The sequence below is a fragment of the Babylonia areolata genome, chromosome 1, assembly GCF_041734735.1.
Source record: "Babylonia areolata isolate BAREFJ2019XMU chromosome 1, ASM4173473v1, whole genome shotgun sequence".
Taxonomy (NCBI): domain Eukaryota; kingdom Metazoa; phylum Mollusca; class Gastropoda; order Neogastropoda; family Buccinidae; genus Babylonia; species Babylonia areolata.
The window spans coordinates 52,750,581-52,770,439 of record NC_134876.1 but is presented as its reverse complement, the minus strand read 5'-3'; the positions used below and the strand labels follow the sequence as shown (position 1 = coordinate 52,770,439).

Below are 19,859 nucleotides of genomic sequence, written 5' to 3'. Positions count from 1 at the left end.
ATGTTAAACTGATATCAGTGCAACACAAGTGCTTTCTCCTCCATTCTCTCTCTCTCTCTCTCTCTCTCTCTAACTTTTTCTCCATTTTACATCTCCGTTCGTGGGCTGCAACCCCTACTTTCACTATTATGTACACGACTGCGTCTCTCTGTGTCTCCCTCGGTCTTTGTCAAGTGTCTCTATATCTGTCTGTCAGATCTTTTTCTGTGTTGTACTTTTTATTTTGTGGTAATGATATAAAATGCTTCGCAAGAATCGAAAGTGAAAATTGCTTTCCAGCTAACGCTTTGAACTGTGCATCGCGCGCTTGCGTGTCTGTGCGCGCGCGCGCGCGCGTGTGTGTGTGTGTGTGTGACTGTCTGTCTGTCTGTCTGTCTCTCTGTCTCTCTCTCTCTCTCTCTCTCTCACTCTGCGCGTGCAGTGTGTGTGTGTGTGTGTGTGTGTGTGTGCGCGCGCGCGCACTAATATGTGGACCTTTGGGTGCAAGACACACGCACACACGCACACAAAGCGTGACATACAGAGACAGAGAGATGTGCAGATCCATCCATGCATGTGTGTGTGTGTGTGTGTGTGTGTAATAATACGATGTGTGTGTGTGTGTGCGCGCGCGCGCGCGCGTGTGTGTGTGTGTACGTTCATACGTAGGTATGCGCATATCTGCGCGCTCGCACATGTGTGTGCTGTGAGCAGACAACACATGCGCGCTTCATGTCGCACGTACGGATGCATAGTGCGCTCCTGGTGTGTGCGTGTGCATAATTATGCGCTTCTGAGACCGAGCCTTCCTGTGCCGGCTTGTGCGTGTGCTCATGTATACGTGTGTACGCGTTTGTGTACGTGAGTGCGCGCACAGACTGCTAGGCTACTCCCCGTCACAAATGGAGTTCCTAGCTACTTATGCAACAATACGTTATTCAGATCTACGTCTAGAAGCAGTTTTCGGAATGTCTTAGATGTAGCCTACTTCCCGGAGTAGTTCTGTTACAGATGGCGAGTCGTGCTGCCTTGAATCAAAACTTTTTGCCATGTAAACTCTAGTGGAGTGATGGCCTAGGAAGCGAGAGAATCTGAGCACGCTGGTTCGAATCACGGCTCAGCCGCCGATATTTTCTCCCCCTCCACTAGACCTTGAGAGGTGGTCTGGACGCTAGTCATTCGGATGAGACGATAAACCGAGGTCCCATGTGCAGCATGCACTTAGCGCACGTAAAAGAACCCACGGTAACAAAGGGTTGTTCTTGGCAAAATTCTATAGAAAAATCCATTTGGATAGGAAAAACAATTAAAACTGCACGCAGGAAAAAATACAAAAAAATGGGTGGCGCTGTAGTGTAGCGACGCGCTCTCCCTGGGGAAAGCAGCCCGAATTTCACACAGAGAAATCTGTTGTGATACAAAGAAATACAAAATGCCAATACAAGTTGTTTTTTTTAAATCATAAGAAAAACAACAACAAACAAACAAACAAAAAACTACAAAGGCCGGTGTTTTGAACTGCATCAACTTTCTTATAAGTTTCATTAGCGAGGGTAACTTTATTACGAGAGGGAGTCAAGTTGTTATGAATCTCCCCCTGTGACAAGGGGAACACCTACTTCTGCAACAATAAGTTATCATCCAGATCTTATTCTGGGAGCAGATTATGGCATGTCTTAGAGACGTACTCCAGTGAACAGTTCTGTTACACACAGGGATGGTGAGTAGATCTGCCTTGACTGAAGTGATTCCCATATAAATTCTCTCTCTCTCTCAATATACATACACACACATATATATATATATAATACATATATATATATATATATATATATATATATATTACACATATATATCTTGGAAGTCAATCCCAAGTTTAAAAAACTGGCCTGTTTGGCTCACTGGATGATGCATGTTATGCGGTGTTTATATATATACATGTGTGTGTGTGTGTGTGTAACACAAAAGTCGGTGTTTTGAACGGATTTAAGTTTCAAAGGTTACATGAATGGGAGTAATTAAAATTCTCATCATGAGAGGGAGGTGGCTTTTTTTTTTTTTTTTTTTATAGTTTATTATTATTATTTAAAAAGTCAAACTCTTTGGGTGTACATCTGTGACAAGGAAGAACATCTGTAACCGGCAGTCCTTCTTCGCGTTACAGGGGTGGGGTACAGGATACAGCTGAGAATTTCTGGAGAAACAGGAAGGAGTGGGTTAACAGGTAGAATCAGAGGAAGGTGATTGAGTGAATGGGGGCGGGGGGGGGGGGGGGGTGTACGGGTTGCTGGTAAAACGATAGTGTAATGTGACCTAAAGGTATCGCGTCCGCCCAGGAAACGAGAGAATCTGAGCGTAAAGGTTCGAATTCCACACTCGCTTCAGTGTATTTTCTCCTCCTCTCTGCTAGACTTTTGAAAGGTGGTCTGGACACTAGTCATTCGGTCGATACGATAAACCGAGGATCCTGTCTTGTAGCATGCACTTAGCGCACGTAAAAGAACCCACGGCAACAAAAGGGTCGCACCTGTCAAAGTCATGCAGTAAAATCCACTTTGATAGGAAAACGAATACATTCGCAGGCAGAAAAGAAAAGAAAAGAAATTAAAACAAAAATAGTTGGGGTGAGGGAAAGATATGGCGCTTCACTCTAGAGAAACGCGCTCTTCCTGGGGAGAGCACCCGGAATTTCACACACAGAAATCTGTTGCGACAAAACGCAATAACAATACCAATACCAATGTCAATACCAGCAAAACCATACCGAAAGTAGAGGCCTGTCACAGAACCAGGCTCGTCTGGAGATTCCAGGAATCCCCGGGCCGTCCTCCTCTCCCTCTCTGGCACTGGTCCAGCTGACAACCTTACTTCACCCCCCCCCCTTCCCTTGCCCCTTACCCCCACCCCCAACCGTCGACAGTCCCCTGCCCCCACCACCATCACGTAACTTGCTGGAACAGTTACCCAACTAATTCACTAACTTCTTGCATTTATTTGTATCCAGTTTTAGGTCCGTGGGCTGTTTTGTGCATATGTATGTGCATGTGTGTATTTAAGTATGTGCATTTGAATGTGTGTATGTGTGTGCGGTTACCTATATATTTTGTTCTTCTGGATGCAAGATGTATCATATTCTTCTCTGTATGTTTACAAAAAGAACTTAGGTTACCATAAAACACACACACATACACACGCGCGAGCGCACACACACAAACACACTGACAAGCACGCATGCGCTTGCGCGCGCGCACACACACACATACACGCATATACACACACACATACACAAACAGACACACACTGACTGACACAGTGATTGATTATTCAACTAAAATGACGCATCTTTGGAGTTTAGGTACTTCTGAATTTATTTTTGTGACTTTTTGTGATAAATAATTCTAAAGCATTGTATGAAAAAAAAGTAGCACCATGCCTTCCATTATTGATGACTTGCAATGCTAACTCATTTATAAAAATAGAAAATAACACAGGGCTACATACATATCCCTGTTTAACTCCTGCTGTACATTTAACTCACTCAGTCCTCTCTTCTCTACACAGACCCCTCGGATGTCCAGTGGGTGTCTGAATGACCCAACCTTTAGCTTCCGTCGTCAGAATTGTGGTATTCTTTGTCAACATTCACCTCTTCAGTATAAGAGCCTTCCGCTTGCAATATTTTGATGATGGTAACTGGGGTGAAACGCTGTTAACGTCGTCTCTTTCGCCGTTCGTATGGAGAGAGTTAAGAGAGAGAGAGAGATAGCAATTTCTGGTGGTGTACAGATCCATCCATGCAAGTGTGTGTGTGTGAGCGTCTAAACGATCAGAGAGTGGGGGGGGGGGAGTGAGAGAGAGGGGGTGGATAGTGGGGATTGAATGGTGGGGGTGTGCAGAGTGAGGGGGATTTGTTGCCACCTAGTAACGTGACTTCTTTTTTTTTCTCTGTGCCTTTGGCTGAGCCTCTGTGTGTGTGTGTGCGCGTGCGTGTGTGTGTGTGTGTATGTGTTTTCGTTCTCCAGTTTCACATCTGTACGTGTGTGATTGTGCACCGTGCGCGTGTATGTGCATGCATGCAAACGTCTGGATGTACATTCGTGTCTGCGTTGGTTTGCAAGCAAGCAAGCATGCATGCATGCATAGTGCATGCACGCGCGCATGCTTGTTGCAGAAGAGAAAACGAAAGTCAACAATTTCCAAGAAGAAAGTGCTGATGATGTCATGCCTCAATGACGTCATTAAAGGTCGCCGTTCCCAGATGCTACCCGAGGTTGGCTGACTGGCTGGCATCAGACTAGGGATCAGGAATGTGCTCATTCTTCATTCCGTGGATTTTCTTTCTTTCTTTCTTCCCCTTTTGCATTAAAATCAATTGCAAAACTTGAAAGAACATCAGAACGTGGTTCTTGTAGGCCTACTTCAAACTCGTGCCACGCTGATCTTTTTTTTTTTTTTTTTTAACCTTGGTTCTACAATCAGTGGGGTGGCGGAAAAAAGAAAGAAAAAAAGTTTCCAAGTTATAGGTTGTCATAACTATCAATGGTTGCCAGCTGCTGCGCGGGTCATCTTGTCCTCTCCATGCTGTACTGTGTCAATATTATCCACTATCTGTCTAATGTACACAGGGAGGACGAAAATAATGATTTTCTATTTTAAAATGTTTTAATTTTTTTTTAATTTTAGAAACACAGTATCGAAGAAGTCTAGGTCGGTACAAAACGTATGCATCAGTGTGTATGTGTGTGCGTGTTGGGGTTTTGAGGGGGTGCGAACGCAAGTGTGTGTGTGGGGGGGGGGGGGGGGGGAAGAGGTTGGGGGGGGGGGGGGGGGGGGGGGCGGGATCTTGCGCGCGCGAGAGAGCACGCGTTTGTGAGTATATACGTGTGTGTTAGTGAACACGTTACCTGAATGTAGCGTATTGTGGCGCTCTACTTCTAATTTCAGTGGGATTTTTCTTTCCATCTTTTTTTTTTTTTTCTTTTTTTTCTTTTTTTTTTTTTTTTTAATCAGTGCAGTACAATACATTTATCTGAGTTCAGTTCATACCCATTCATCAACAAACTGAAAATCATTCTGCTTTCAGTTTCACCTTTTGTCAATGCTTGTTTATCCCCGAACTAGTGCTTTATAACTCTTCTCAGAAAACATATATCCACAATACTTTAGGGCGAGGCAGAGTGATTTTGTTTCAGTGTACAATGCAGGAACAATTGTTTACTAAAGAAAAAACCCTGCTAAACAATTCTGTTCTGCAAGCTTCGACGATCGACAGACAAGCATACGGATCGATAATAGAATCATTGGGATTCCCCATGTATGATTCAAAATCGAAACCTTTGCCGCTGGATTTTTTTTTTCTTCTGCGGTCAGTGCATTCGACTGTGCACATTATTCACTCCACTCTCACCCCCTCTCTCCGCCCTCTCCTTTTGTCCTCTCTCCTGTGTATGCTCTCTCGTTTTCTCTTCAGGCGATCTGAAAGTTCTCACTGAATTGATTCGAGGTAATCGAAGACTCAGGGCTGCTTTTCATTCGGTTGTGATTAGTTTTTGTTTGTCGTGGGCAAAGCAATGAGACGAGCAAGTGAGTGTGTAAACACTGACGTACACACGCGCACACACACGCACGAGCATGCGCGCAAATAAACACACACACACACACACACACACACACACACACACTCACTCACTCACTCACACACACACTCACTCACACATACACACACACATCTTAAGTTAACACGCACGCACACACACACACACACACACACACACACACACACACACACACACAATATCGACTGGTGATGCATGCCCGAGCATCAGACCCGCAGTTTGCTGCATACACCGCTTTCAGTTTTTAAGGGTATGTCAGAGTTTGCCGGCTGATCCATATACATTACACCACATGGCTGATTTTTATTTTTAAAAAAAGAAAAGAAAAAAAAGAAGAAGATAAAATAAAGGGTCGAGGTTCGGAGGGGGAGAGATGCCTGAACCACGTTCAGCAGACCCAAGGAGCTGGTTAGCTAGGCATTGACTGCTTTCGCCACACACGAAAAGAACAAGTGCTTGTAGACCCAAGGAGCTGGTTAGCTAGGCATTGACCGCTTTCGCCACAAAGAACCAGTGCTAGTAGACCCAAGGAGCTGATTAGCTAGGTCTTGACCGTTTTCGCCACACACGAAAAGAACTAGTGTTAGTAGACCCATGGAGCTGGTTCGCTAGGCATTGACCGTTTTCGCCACACACGAAAAGAACCAGTGCTAGTAGACCCAAGGAGGAGGTTAGCTAGGCTTGACCGCTTTCGCCACACACGAAAACAACACCGCTTCTCATGGCCCTGACCGTCCCCTCAGCTCGAGGTCCTCTGGCGAAATTCTGCAGAGGAAATCCACTCTGATAGATACACAAATATAATTATGTGCATGCACTCAAGGCCTGACTGAACGCATTGGGTTATGCTGCTGGTCAGGCATCTGCCTCTTAGAAGATGTGATGTAGCGCATACGGATTAGTCCGAACGCAGTGACGCCTCCTTGAGAAACTGAAACTGAAACCCCCTCTTCAGGTCATTTTGACTCCACGAAATGTTAAAATTCTGATTATTTTGACTGCGTTCAATTTTGACAATTTTGTATTTTATTTATGCTGTTCATCCAGATCATTCTAATAAATTATCTGTGTTGTGTTTTATTTGATTTGCATTCATGAACAAAATATCTGGCAAATAAGATGCTTAATTCGAAAGTGTCATCTGTTTTTGTATTTTCGCCATTTCTAAACAGAATTTATTCTACGTTTTGGAGTCAGTATGTCATATTATGTTGTACCTGTGTCTTGGATGAATATCTCTAGATCATTCCAGAATCGTTGAGAGACCTGACAGTTCCATTAATTGTGGTTTACTCTCTCTCTCTCTCTCTCTCTCTCTCTCTCTCTCTCTCTCTCTCTCTATGTGTGTGTGTGTGTGTGTGCTTTCTGACTGACGTATTAATGGAAAGCGCTTTGGGAGGTTAGAAAGTGCGATGTAAATGTATTACTACTACTACTACTACTACTACTGCTACTACTTTTTTCTGTGGATTGGTCCTGAGAAAGTACATATGTTATCAGCAGGTCTATTCACAATATCTATTTACTTGCAATAGATTCTAGTCACAGATTCACCATGTTCAACTCAATGTGCAAAGCTTATGTGTGCTGAGAATTGCGGCATTTCATCAGCTTCTTTCATGTCTCGTCGCCCCGCCTTCTTCCGTCACCTCTTCCCCCCACTAGCACTACACCTCCACCCCCACGATCTTCCCTTCCAGCCCAGCTCACCCCACCCCCCTCTCCCTCCGCGCTGCTTCCCACACCCCTCCTCCACCCCCACCCTCTGCCCCACAATTGCCTCTCTTTTCCCAAGTTTCTGAAAAACTCCGTGCTCTGTGTTTGTTTGTATGCCTCCTATTCAGCTGAGTGGTGGTCTTTGGAGTTGACGCCACGTCTCATACTGCTCTCTCTCTCTTTCTCTCTCTCTCTCTATCTCAGTCTCTCTCTTTTCTGATATCTCTCTCTCTCTCTCCTGGAGAGACAGAGGGAGAGAGAGAGAGAGAGAGAGAGCTGAGAACAGAGCTAGAGCTAGCTCAGAACAGAGAAAGAGAGAGCTAGAGCCAGCTCAGAATAGAGAGAGAGAGAGAATGTGTGTGTGTGAGAGAGAGAGAGCTAAAAATAGAGAGCTCAGTATATATAGACTTATATACTCTCTTTCTCTCTCTCTCTCTCTCTCTCTCTCTCTCTCTCTCTCTCTCTCTCTCTCTTCTCTCTCTCTCTCTCTCTCTCTCTCTCTCTCTCTCTCTCTCTCTCTCTCTCCACTGTTTCTTTGATTTGTTGATGGAACTGTATGTGAATCGCTTGTGAAGATACTTGAATTCTCCCTCCCTCCCTCAGTCTCTCTCTTTCTCTCTCTGAATGCGAAATCGGGTCGGTGGCCTCGAGTTACTTAATGAACCTCAGCAGAAGACCACGAAGATTGTGCGTATACATACCGATAGATATTATTTTGAATTCCTTATGAAGTGCAGAAGAATGTTGTGAAAAGCGTGAATGTGCAGGAGGGAGGGGAGAGAAAAGGTGTATTCCACTTCGTGATATGAGCATCAGTGTTAAGTCATGAAACCATTTGAATTTTGAGTCTTCAGTCTCTCTCTCTCTCTCTCTCTCTCTCTCTCTCTCTCTCTCTCTCTCTCTCTCTCTCTCTCTCTCTCTCTCTCTCTCTCTCTCTCTCTCTCTCTCTCTCTCTCTCCGAGGCTCTCTCTCTTGTAGATGATAATGACTAAGATCGTATTAGTGACGATGATGATTGCGACGGCGACAATGATGTGGAAGAAGAAGAAGAAAATAATGATGATGTTTATGTGTGTGTGTGTATGTGTGTGTGCGCGCGCGCACGGGGGCGCGTGTGTGTGTGCGGGCCTGCGAGTGTATGTGCATGCGTGCGCGTCTATGTTTATTTTCATAAACACCTTAACACGCAGACTGCAGCTTGTATGCAGCAACACAAAAAAGAAAAAGAAAAAAAAGCCACTAAACCATGTACATAACGTAATAGGTTAGCCTAAGTAAGCTTAAACATCATCCTTGCTAGCTTACTACTGACTCAGTTGCGGCAACAACACTGATTCACCATATGCCGGGTATTCGCGCGTGCCTTTATGTGTGTGTGCATGCATGCGAGTGTGCGTGTCTATCAGTTCGTGTGTGTGTGCGCGCGTGTGTGTGTTTGTGTGCATTGCATCAGTTCAAGTTTGCATTATGTGTGCGCGTGTGTGTGTGCGCGCGTGTGTGTGTTCCTCAGGATCATCCCCCCTCCTCAGTGCAGATGGGAATACCTTGATCACCGAGAAGGAGAACATTCTCGAACGATGGGCTGAGCACTTCAACAGTGTCTTAAATCGCCCTTCCTCCATAAATGATGAAGCCATAGACCGTCTCCCACAAGTCCCCACCAACGAAGCACTGGACGATCCGCCAACACTTCTTGAGACCCAGAAAGCAATCCGTCTGCTATCCAGTGGCAAAGCACCTGGCTCAGACTCCATACCAGCAGAGGTCTACAAGGATGGAGGCACTGTGCTGACTGAGAAGCTTCATCAGCTGTACTCACTCATGTGGAAAGAAGAGACGATCCCCCAGGATTTCAAAGATGCATCTATCATTCACTTGTACAAGCGAAAGGGGAACCGGCAAGCCTGTGATAACCATCGGGGCATTTCCTTGCTCTCCATCGCAGGCAAGATACTTGCCAGGATCCTACTTAGCCGCCTCACAGCACACCTTGACCAAGGTCATTTGCCTGAGAGCCAATGTGGATTCCGGAAAGAGCGCGGAACCACTGACATGGTGTTTGCTGCAAGGCAGCTGCAAGAGAAATGTCAGGAGCAAAATGCTGATCTGTTCTCCACCTATGTCGACCTCACTAAGGCCTTCGACACCGTGAGTAGAGAGGGACTGTGGAAGATCATGGCCAAGTACGGATGCCCTCGGAAATTTATTTCCTTGGTCAGCCAATTCCATGAAGGCATGCAGGCTCGAGTCCAGGACAATGGTGAAACATCTGCTCCTTTTGCTGTCACAAATGGTGTCAAGCAAGGCTGCGTCCTGGCTCCAACGCTGTTCAGCCTCATGTTCTCTGCAATGCTTACTGATGCCTTCAGAGATGGCGATGTTGGAATCGGCCTAAAGTACCGAACAGATGGCAAGCTGTTTAACCTCAGAAGGCTTCAAGCAAAAACGAAGGTCATGACAGACATCATCAGAGACCTTTTGTTTGCTGATGATTGTGCCCTCAACGCTGGATCTGAAGCTGATATGCAACTCAGCGTCGACAAGTTTGCCACTGCCAGCAGGAACTTCGGCCTTACCATCAGCACGAGGAAAACTGAAGTTCTCCATCAGCCAGCCCCAGGGAAACCCTACGTTGAGCCCAACATCACAGTCAACGGTCAGAGACTCAGTGCGGTGGAGCGGTTCACATACCTTGGCAGCACACTGTCACGAAATGCGACCATCGACGATGAAGTGAACGTCAGGATTGCAAGAGCAAGTGCAACTTTTGGTAGACTCAATGCAAATGTCTGGAACAGAAGAGGCATTAGTCTTGAGACCAAGCTAAAGGTCTACAGAGCAGTAGTTCTCCCCACACTACTGTACGCCTGCGAAACTTGGACAGTGTACCAACGACATGCCAAGAAGCTGAACCACTTCCACACAACATGCCTCAGGAAGCTACTGAACATCAAGTGGCAAGACAAGACCCCAGACACAGAGGTGCTTGCAAAAGCCACCCTTCCCAGCATCTTCACCATCCTGATGCAGTCCCAGCTTCGCTGGGCTGGACACGTGGCGCGCATGCCAGACCATCGGCTGCCCAAAAGGCTCTTCTATGGCGAGCTGCAACAAGGGAAGAGATCACACGGAGGTCAGAAGAAGCGCTTCAGAGATACTCTGAAAGTCTCTCTGAAAGCATTTGATATCAACCGTGACTCCTGGGAGGAATCTGCTGTGCACAAAGGCGCCAGGTTGTGCGAGGCCAACAGGACTGCTGCAGCTGTTGAGAAGAGGCAGGCCAGAAAGTCACGGGCAAACAAGCTCCCTGACAATGATATGCCTGTCTTTGTCTGCCCCAACTGTCAGCGAACATTTCGTGCGCAGATTGGACTATTCAGCCATCTGCGCACTCACAGATAGATTCATGAGCATCCTTCCCCCCACCCCACCACCACCCTCCCCCCATCCCCCATCCCCCATCTGGATGACAACGATGGTCATCATCGATCTCGATGGACACACCACCACCACCACCACCACTATATGTGTGTGCATGCATGCGAGTGTGCGTGTCTATCAGTTCGTGTGTGTGTGCGCGCGTGTGTGTGTTTGTGTGCATTGCATCAGTTCAAGTTTGCATTATGTGTGCGCGTGTGTGTGTTTGTGTGCATTGCATCAGTTCAAGTTTGCATTATGTGTGCGCGCGTGTGTGTGTTTGTGTGCATTGCATCAGTTCAAGTTTGCATTTTGTGTGTGCGCGCGCAAGCGTGTGTGTGTAAGGGGAACTGAGGAGGGGGAGGGGGGGTGAGATCGAGTCGGAGGAATCATACCCTTGCCTCCGGCACACAAAACTAACATCAGTACACACACACACACACACACACACACACACACACACACACAACAATAACACAGCAGCAACATCACCAGACCAACACAACCACCACCAAAACAACAGTAACTTAACGACAACACCAAATATATGCACCACGAACTCAATTCTGGACAACTTGAATGAACATGGCCATGGCACAAAGAAAGATGTATGGACCAGCTAAACAAGCTACATTGACCGACTTTTCCGGAAGCGACGAGAGGATCAGTGTGCTGTTATTTTCCGAGAAATCCACTTCATCGACGGCCTAGTTAATGACCAGTTCTCTGGCAATGGAGGTCACACATGCACTGTAAGGCTCTGCGCGCGCGCGCGCGCGCGTGTGTGTGGTGTGGTGGTGATGGTGTGTGTTTGTGTTTGTGCCACTGAGTGCGTGTGTCAGTGTGTGTGTGTGTGTGTGCGCGCGCGCGCGCATACGTGCGTGACACGATGTATGTATATAAATGTGTACGTATACTTGTGCGCGCGTATACGTGTGAATGTATTGTACGCGTGTGTACGTGAAAATGTTTGTGAGCGTGTGCTTTGTGTTCGTGTGTATGTGGTCACAAGCGTAGTATGTATGTGTGTGGTTCACACTGTCATGGGTACGATAAAGAGTAAAAAGTGAAAAACGATTTGTCATAAATACACTATGATGAGCACACTAATAGACTAGTACTATCACTGACTGACAAGTGTGCGTGCACGCACGTGTGTATAGTGAGTCTGTGTGTATACGGCGTGAAAGTCAGTTTGTGCGCACTCCATCGTTTGCGCGGAGTGTTTGTCGCTTGTTCATCCAGAGAGTGCGTGTCTTTGAGTTCAGTTAATGCAAGTGACATTAATCCAAAGAAAAAAAATTAAAGCCGTTCGTCCGTCAATGCGTCGATCTCAGTGCCGCGGGTGTGCTTTACATCGCCGTGATACAGCTTGTACAGTATACACCAGTCCTGATTCATCCTCACAGACAAGTGAACGAGGAGTATATACAAGTATACATGTAGCTGTTATTCTGGTGTGCACCTCTTCGCTCGCCTGATTAACAAACTGGTGCAACAGTCATTCTGAAATGAACACATTCGCGTTATTTTGACACCGACGCCGATCCGCAGTAAAACGACAACCAGATACTTTCTACTTTTCTGCGTCTAAAAAATAATTTAGAACGATTAACAAATCAATCTTATGTACATATATAACATAGGAGAAGCAATCTGTAGGAGATAAGTATTTTTACTGATTTTTTCTCGAGAAAATACACAAGTTTTCTTTGCTCACGAAGTGGCTGTGGGCGCGGTCCATTGCACGCCGCTGGTTGGCTTGGTAGGCAGCCATTTAAACCACGCCCACCGCACAGCATCATGGCTTCCCACGGTCCCAACTGTTTAAAGGTCCCCAAAACGCGGTTTCAAAGTTTGCCGAGTGGAAAAAAAAAAAAAAAAAAAAAAAAAAAAAAAGAGAGAGAGAGAGAGAAGAGCTTTATAATGCGAAATTATTGGTCTTTCGAACTTAAAGCAAGATGCAAATTCAGTCATATTAGATTTTAAGGACACACAAAAATCGACACGAAATCTGATTCAGTTCGAACTGCCCGTCGTCGTGGTGAGAAGGCCGTGACGTCACAGACAGCCGTTGGGGTGCAGGTCCGACTCGCCTTTTCCCATTAAATTTCGCATACTCATTGATCGTACCGCCACCTGCAATGGCCTATTTTGAGTTGGACTCAGTCCCGTTTCGCCTACCCGCATTTCTGTTTCGCCTATTCAGCCTCTCTTTCTCTCTTATGTACAAATACACACATACACTCACAATCACACACACACACACACACACACACACAAATCACTCACTCACTCATTCACACACACAGAGTAATATATGCACGGACACACATCATGTTATCTAAAATAACACTTTGTGAATTGTTAAATCAAACTGAACGTACACACACACACACACACACACACACACACACACACATTTAATGCATTCTTCAGTGCACACGTTTTCTGAGTCGTTTTGTGTTTGCTATTGATTGTGTTTCTAATTTGAAGAGTTAATGACTTGGTTTTAATTAAATGATAAGCTCTGACGGTACGTGACCTTACATCAGTGGAGGTGGTTATTTTATGTTAATCAAATTTTATTGTAAATTGGCAACGTATGGTTTAGAAACTGGGACTTGATTAAAACAGGTTTTGGGGTAAGACTGACGCAGGTTATTATCGTACACAACACTAGCAAGGAAATAAACAACAGGTGGTCTTTTGTTGTATTTCTCGGAATGTCTGATGATATTGTCGACTTTTTATCGTTCAGTTTGATGATGTGTTGACAGTTTATCGTGAACCTAGTTTTTGTTCTTATTGTTCTTTTTTCTTCTTCTTCTTCTTCTTTTTTCTTCTTCTAAATTCTCGTACTCTTTTTATTTCGTTTGTGTTTATATATGAATTACTGGAAAACCGACCATGTATTCGAATATGTGTTGCAATCGTTATGTGTTAGACTGAAAAAAATCGAGCTGTGTGTGTGTGTGTGTGTGTGTGTGTGTGTGTGTGAATGCGCGCGCACGCGAATTTCTTTCGTTTTGTTCTTCTTTGGCGGTCAGTCTGTTTCTCTTTTATCTCTTTCTCCTTCTCCCCCCCCCCTCTCTCTCTCTCTCTCTCTCTCTCTCTCTCTCTCTCTCTGTTCGCGCTCCTCCTCTCTTCCTTCTCTCTCTGCCGGTCATTCGTAATTGCACCTGGAAGAGAGGGGAGGGGAGTGAGATGGGGGATGTGTGAAACTGGCAAGCATTTTCCCCCAACAATTTCTGGGAAAAAGACCATAAAAAAACAACAACAAAACAGCATTCAGTGGCCGTGTGTGTTGTAAGCCTCTGCAGCTGTTTCCATTTGGAGTTCAGTGGTGCTTATCGACGCCGCTATTCTCTAAAGGACAATCTCTCTCTCTCTCTCTCTCTCTCTCTCTCTCTCTCTCTCTCTCTCTCTCTCTCTGTGTGTGTGTGTGTGTGTGTGTGTGTGAATAAAAAACGTTTTGAGTTTTGTGTTCTTTCTCTCTTCATCCCTCCCACCCCTCCCTCTTCCCCTCTCTTTGTCTCTCTGTCTCTGTCTCTCTCCCTCTTTCTGAATAAAAAACGTTTTGAGTTTCGAGTCCTTTCTCTCTCCATCCCTCCCACCCCTCCTTCTTTCTATCTTCCTTTGCTCTCTCTCTTTTTCCCTCTCTCTTTCACCCCCTCCTCCCTCTCTCTCTCTCTCTGTCTCTGTCATTTCACATGGAATAGAGAGAGAGGTGTGTGGAGTGAGGGTGTATATTGAAGTGGCAAGAAGTTTTCCTTATTTCTGAAAAACAAGAAGAAAAAAAAAAAAAAAAAGAAAAAAAACCAACAAAACATTCAGTGGCCACGTGTGATGTATGCATTGACGTGCATAGTTACATCTTAGTGGTTCAAAGCCACTGCAGCTGTTCGTTCATTTGGACTTCAGCGGTGCCTGGCAACAGTGATATTTCCGAGGAGGATTTTTTTTTCTCTCTCTGTGTCTCTCTCTCACTGTCTGTGTCTCTCTCCTCTCTTCCCTGTCCCCTTCTTGATATACAGATGGCTTTGAAATATTTGTATGATAGTGAGTAGATTTCCTGGATTCTTCAAAAGCCTTTGATATTATAAATGATTTTCCATTGAAAAAACCCCACCCCAGCTACTTCTAGTATTATAGGAGTATCTGATGACACTCTTATACTAATTTCATCGTGTTTAAAAAAAAAAATTATTTGTGAAACTACTAGTTAGCAGACTGTTTCAGACTTAAATATAAAGACAGTAAGATGTGGGCACACCAAGGGTCTGTTCTTGGTCCGTTATCACTTTCATCATATGTGTTCTCTGTCTCTGTCTTCTCTGTCTGTCTGTCTGTCTATCTGTCTGTCTCTCTCTCTCTCTCTCTCTCTCTCTCTTATAGCCCTGTATTAATTCATGTTGTGAAAGGAAGGAGAGAGAAAGAGAGCAGCAATTGTCCAATATTCTTCTCTCTTTGTTTGGGGATTAACCCCTTGACTGCTGCTGGCAGTGAAGGTTGTCATCTAGTTGTCTTTAAAAAACACACACAAAAACTGAGCTTGTAGCAGCGCTCCTTATCTGGACTTCTTCTGTTGGGTTGGCACCAGTTTTTCTTCAGCAAAATCAGTAATGAGTATACGAAAAGTGGTAAGTACGATTCAGATTGATATCCCCCCTCACACCTCCTCCCCCCTCCCATCCACCGTCTGATCTCGTTTCCTCGGGAATGGGGTTGAAAGGCTGCTGCAAATAGCCCTTGTTCGCTTTCTGGAACCTTCCACATGCTATTGCTCTTTCTCAGGAAAACTGGTTCTCTCTCTCTCTCTCTCTCTCTCTCTCTCTCTCTCTCTCTCAATCCAAAAAGAAACACCCATGAAGTCAATATCCCAGTACCAAGGATCGGTCTGTTCAAATTTAGCTTAGCTCTCTGTTACTGTTTATCTCTTTCTTTTCTGTTCTTGTGCACAACAAACAAGCGCGCTTACACACACACACACACACACACACACACACACACACACACACACACTTTCCGTCGATTTTTTCGAGAAACTTCCTGCGGCTCATGAACCTGTGAGTTGATCGTCGGGTATGATGAAATCACAGCAAATAATGATGAAAGAGAATAAATTGGCAGTGCACGAGTTGCCTTCGACACGGTGGTTTGAAATGCACTCAAGATATCAGATTCCAAACTTTTTTTTTTTTTTTTTTTATAATCTATATTGGTTACCTTCAAGGTACTGTTCTATCCCCTGTTCTCTTCACCGTCTATACAAATTGACTGCAAAGGCACTGACTCAACTCTGCTTGTCAAATGCTCTGATGACACAGTTCTGGAAGACCTTTCAGACTTCAGACGCAACTTACTTTCGAGAGGTTAAGAGTTTGGCGATTTTGTATGAGGTAAACTACCTGGGCATGGATGTGTCAAACACAAAGGAAATTATTGTTGATTTTAGAGGGAAAAAGCGATGTGATCCCATATATATATATATATATATATTTTTTTTTTTTTTTTTTTTTTTTTTTTAATTGTTTTTAACAGTGGTGAAAAAGGCGAGCGCGTTCATGAATTTCAGTACCTTAGAACTCTAAAATGAATATTAATTCACATACGGATTTTACAAAATTAATAATACGTGCCAGGCAAGAATGTAGGTACACTGTCTTAGAAAACGTTGCCTGGATCTTTTAATTAATGTAAATACTGCACTTCTTCGAAGTTTGTATCGCTGTTCTGACTTTTTAAAATTTATTTGTTGGCATAAAATAGAATAGAAACTTTTACCAAGTGTACCGGGGTCACAAAGAAGTTGAAAATCATATACTATAAACAAAAGTACAAAAGAATTTATGACTTATGCACGTATCAGTATGAGTACATGCGCACCCTCACACGCACACATGCACACTCCCCCCACCCCACCCCCACGCACACATGTTTGAACATGAGCCGCACGCACATTACACATTACATACGGACGGGGATAATGACTAGATCTCAGGTAAATGGCTGTTGGTTGCACAATTCTCTCTAAACACATTGGGTTTGTTCGAGAGACAGGATATTAATTGCTTTCGGGGACAAAAGCCATAGGCGAAGCGATTGGTTTTGGTCCTAATACTTTTGTACCGACGACGCGAGGCTAGTATCTGGAAAACCTGAAAGCCTGAATGTTAAAGATGTCCGTGAAGACACTACACAGATGTATGATGGATTTGGATGTTAAATGCAAGGGTGTTCTGAACAGATTTGTGAATGTAAGCGGTAAAAGTTTGGGTGACAGGCCAGTGTATTTTAGTAAAATGTATGAAGAGCGAATGATGCAAAAAGCAAGTGTGACTGCGAGTGAGTGATGAAAGTCATGTCCTTGAGGCGTGGGGGGGAGGGGTGGGGGGGGGGGGGGGGGCATGGGGGGAGGGAGGAGGAGGGGGGCGATACTATGAGGCCCTCCCATCTGGTAGACAGTATCAGCTTTGTCGGTGTAAAAAGGCAGGGAGAAAAGTATCCATGGCTTTTATTTCTTCCCAGGTCAGTGGAAATGCTTGCTGAACCAGCATGTATATCCTGGGGGGGCCTGGTTTGATTGGATGGAGGAGTGTGTTTGCCAGTAGTATGTGTGTGCATGCGTGCGTTTGTGTGTTTAAATCTTATGTGGGTTTGTTTTTGTTGTTGTTATTGTTTTTTTGGGTTTTTTTGTTTGGTTTATTTGTTGTTTTGTATTGATCTGTAATCATAAAGCACCAGTATGACTTTGTAATCTCTGAATTATAATTTTTGCATGTTGCATTCCATTTGATTTCCTTTTCTTTTCTTTTTTTTACGATAGGCATACATTTGATAATTGTTTTTGTTATTTTTAAATGAGGCCACAGTGTAATTTCTCATTCAATTTGAGATGATACAGTACATTTGACTAGACTTGGTGATGGTGATAATGATAATGGAATATGATATAATGCAGTCTTCCTGTGATAGTCCAGATCTCTCTCGTGTCATGACCCGGGCCTGACGTCATATGACCACTTCATGACAGTTACATGACGTTCCACAATACACGGTTCAACGTCAGACTTTCCGGAAATTTAATGATCGACGACAGCACTTTTGATGTGAGAGAGCGCGGGTTGGCTTGTTTCTCTTTCTCTGTCTCTCACTGTGTCTCTCTCTCTGTCTGTCTGTCTGTCTCTCACGCTCTCTCATTCTCTCTCTGTGTCTCTCTCTGTCTCTCCCTCTCCCCCCCTGTAAAGAAAATGGTATCCTATTTTCCTAGATCCATTTTTTTACAGGGCAACATATTTATATCGGGGATTGGAATTTGTTATTTTGATATACTACTTTCCTAGATCCATTTTTTTTAAAGGGCAACTTTTATATCGGGGGATTGGGAATCGTTTCTTTTGAAAAATGGTTTCACGTGTTTCACGTGCATTTTTTGTAATCATACCATGAGTTATGAATGTGATGTGCTGCTGTGAAGTGCAGATTTGTTGCCAGATGGTGTCATGAAGCTGTCCAGGTTAGGGACATATTTTTGCCTGTAAAGGTATGTTGAAAACCATTGCATTCAGTTTGAAAGGACTTTGGCTACGTTTTGTGATGGGATATTGACCATAGTATATAAAAGCAGGACATTTGAATGGATAATTTAAGTAGCGTTTGAATGAGATACATTGATATATTGTGGTTGATTTGATGTTGTTGTAAAGCTTGTATGGGTAATCAGTACTTGGTGTTGTGATGATATACAGTTAGGTTGATAATAGATAATAGTTACTTAAATTTGTCTTAAGTTTTGTTAGACTATTCGATGGCTAAGAAATGTTGTTTTTTTGAAACATTGAATTGTGTAGTAGCTAAGCAGCTACATTTTGGTATTTCCTGATGGGATGAATGGGAATCATTTTAAGGTAATTGTGTTTTGCATTACTTAGGGTGGTGAATGGACATCGTTTTCCAAGCACATATTTTTTTTTATATTAGCTTCAGTGATAATTGGAATTTATGTCAATAGTATTGGATGAAGATTTCCTCTTTAGTGTTTATGTAAAGGTATGGTGTCTATGTTGTCTTGTTTGTCCACTTAGGTTTCTAGGAATGATATTCAAACATGGTCTGTAGTGGGACTGGAAATGAGGGAGGTTTGCATCCAGAAAGTCAAGGAACTGATGCATACTAAAAATGTGCAGGCATCTAGTGGCTGGGGACAGGCCACGGGTTTTGTTTTGTGCCGAGGTGCCAGGGACTGGGCACGGGACTTCATAGAACTGGATGGTGGGAACATCAGGACGAACTATCAGCACAGAAGATGAACGTGATGGTGGGACCATCGGGACGTGCTGAGTGAGGAGCCAGGAGCTGGCGAGACTGCTGAAGAACATTCAAGGCGGTGAAGTTAAAATTGTTTTCCCCCATAAAAAAAAAAAAAAATTATATTCCAGTCCAGGCCATGATTAGCAGCTTTTGATATCTTTCTTAATAATAAATAAAAGGGTGTGGTTAATAAGTGTTTCGTGTTTTGGGGAGAACACGTTCTGATTGGAGTGACAAGTGAACAGATAGCAGGCATACACTTACCAGCAAACACATTCATTCTTATTCAGTTATTTCTGTCTATCTGGCACTTTCTTTACACCTCTCTCTCTCTCTCTCTCTCTCTCTCTCTCTCTCTGTGTGTGTGTGTGTGTGTGTGTGTTAAACAGATTACAGAAAGAGCGATAGAGAATGGTAGGGGACAGGTGACTGAGGCAGTGAGAGAGAGAGAGACAGACAGGGAGGGAGGGAGGGAGCGAGAAGGCTATTAATTATATTCTCCTTTCCCGAGAAATACCCAATCTCCAGGCAGCACTGTACTCCAGCGTAACAGCCACTGCAGAGAACCATTGTTCTTGACTACCTCAGGCTGAGGAGGCATTTCATGAAAACTGGTGCAACAGGCCACACTTCACCCTGTCCAGAGAATGCCCGTGCCGGTATAAAGTGGTCCAGTCCAGAAAATGCCCTCACATATTATTCTTTCTGGCCTTGGCCAGAATATACCTCGGGTATAAACTAGCCTAGGCTACATTATACCCGGTGTATTGTTTGGCCTTGGCTAGTTCATATCCTCCGGGCCATTTTATAACCCCCCCC

At 44.3% G+C, this 19,859-nt stretch overlaps 1 long non-coding RNA gene across 1 annotated transcript in view; it reads left to right on the top strand.

Moving 5' to 3' along the window:
- LOC143292568 (uncharacterized) overlaps positions 1 to 19,218 on the top strand; it is a 29,674-nt gene extending 10,456 nt beyond the window's left edge. Inside the window, exons 3-4 of the long non-coding RNA XR_013056662.1 lie at positions 18,225 to 18,273; positions 18,917 to 19,218. This is a non-coding gene — a long non-coding RNA (uncharacterized LOC143292568). The remainder of the gene's footprint in view (positions 1 to 18,224; positions 18,274 to 18,916) is intronic.
- The last annotated feature ends 641 nt before the right edge of the window (positions 19,219 to 19,859 follow it).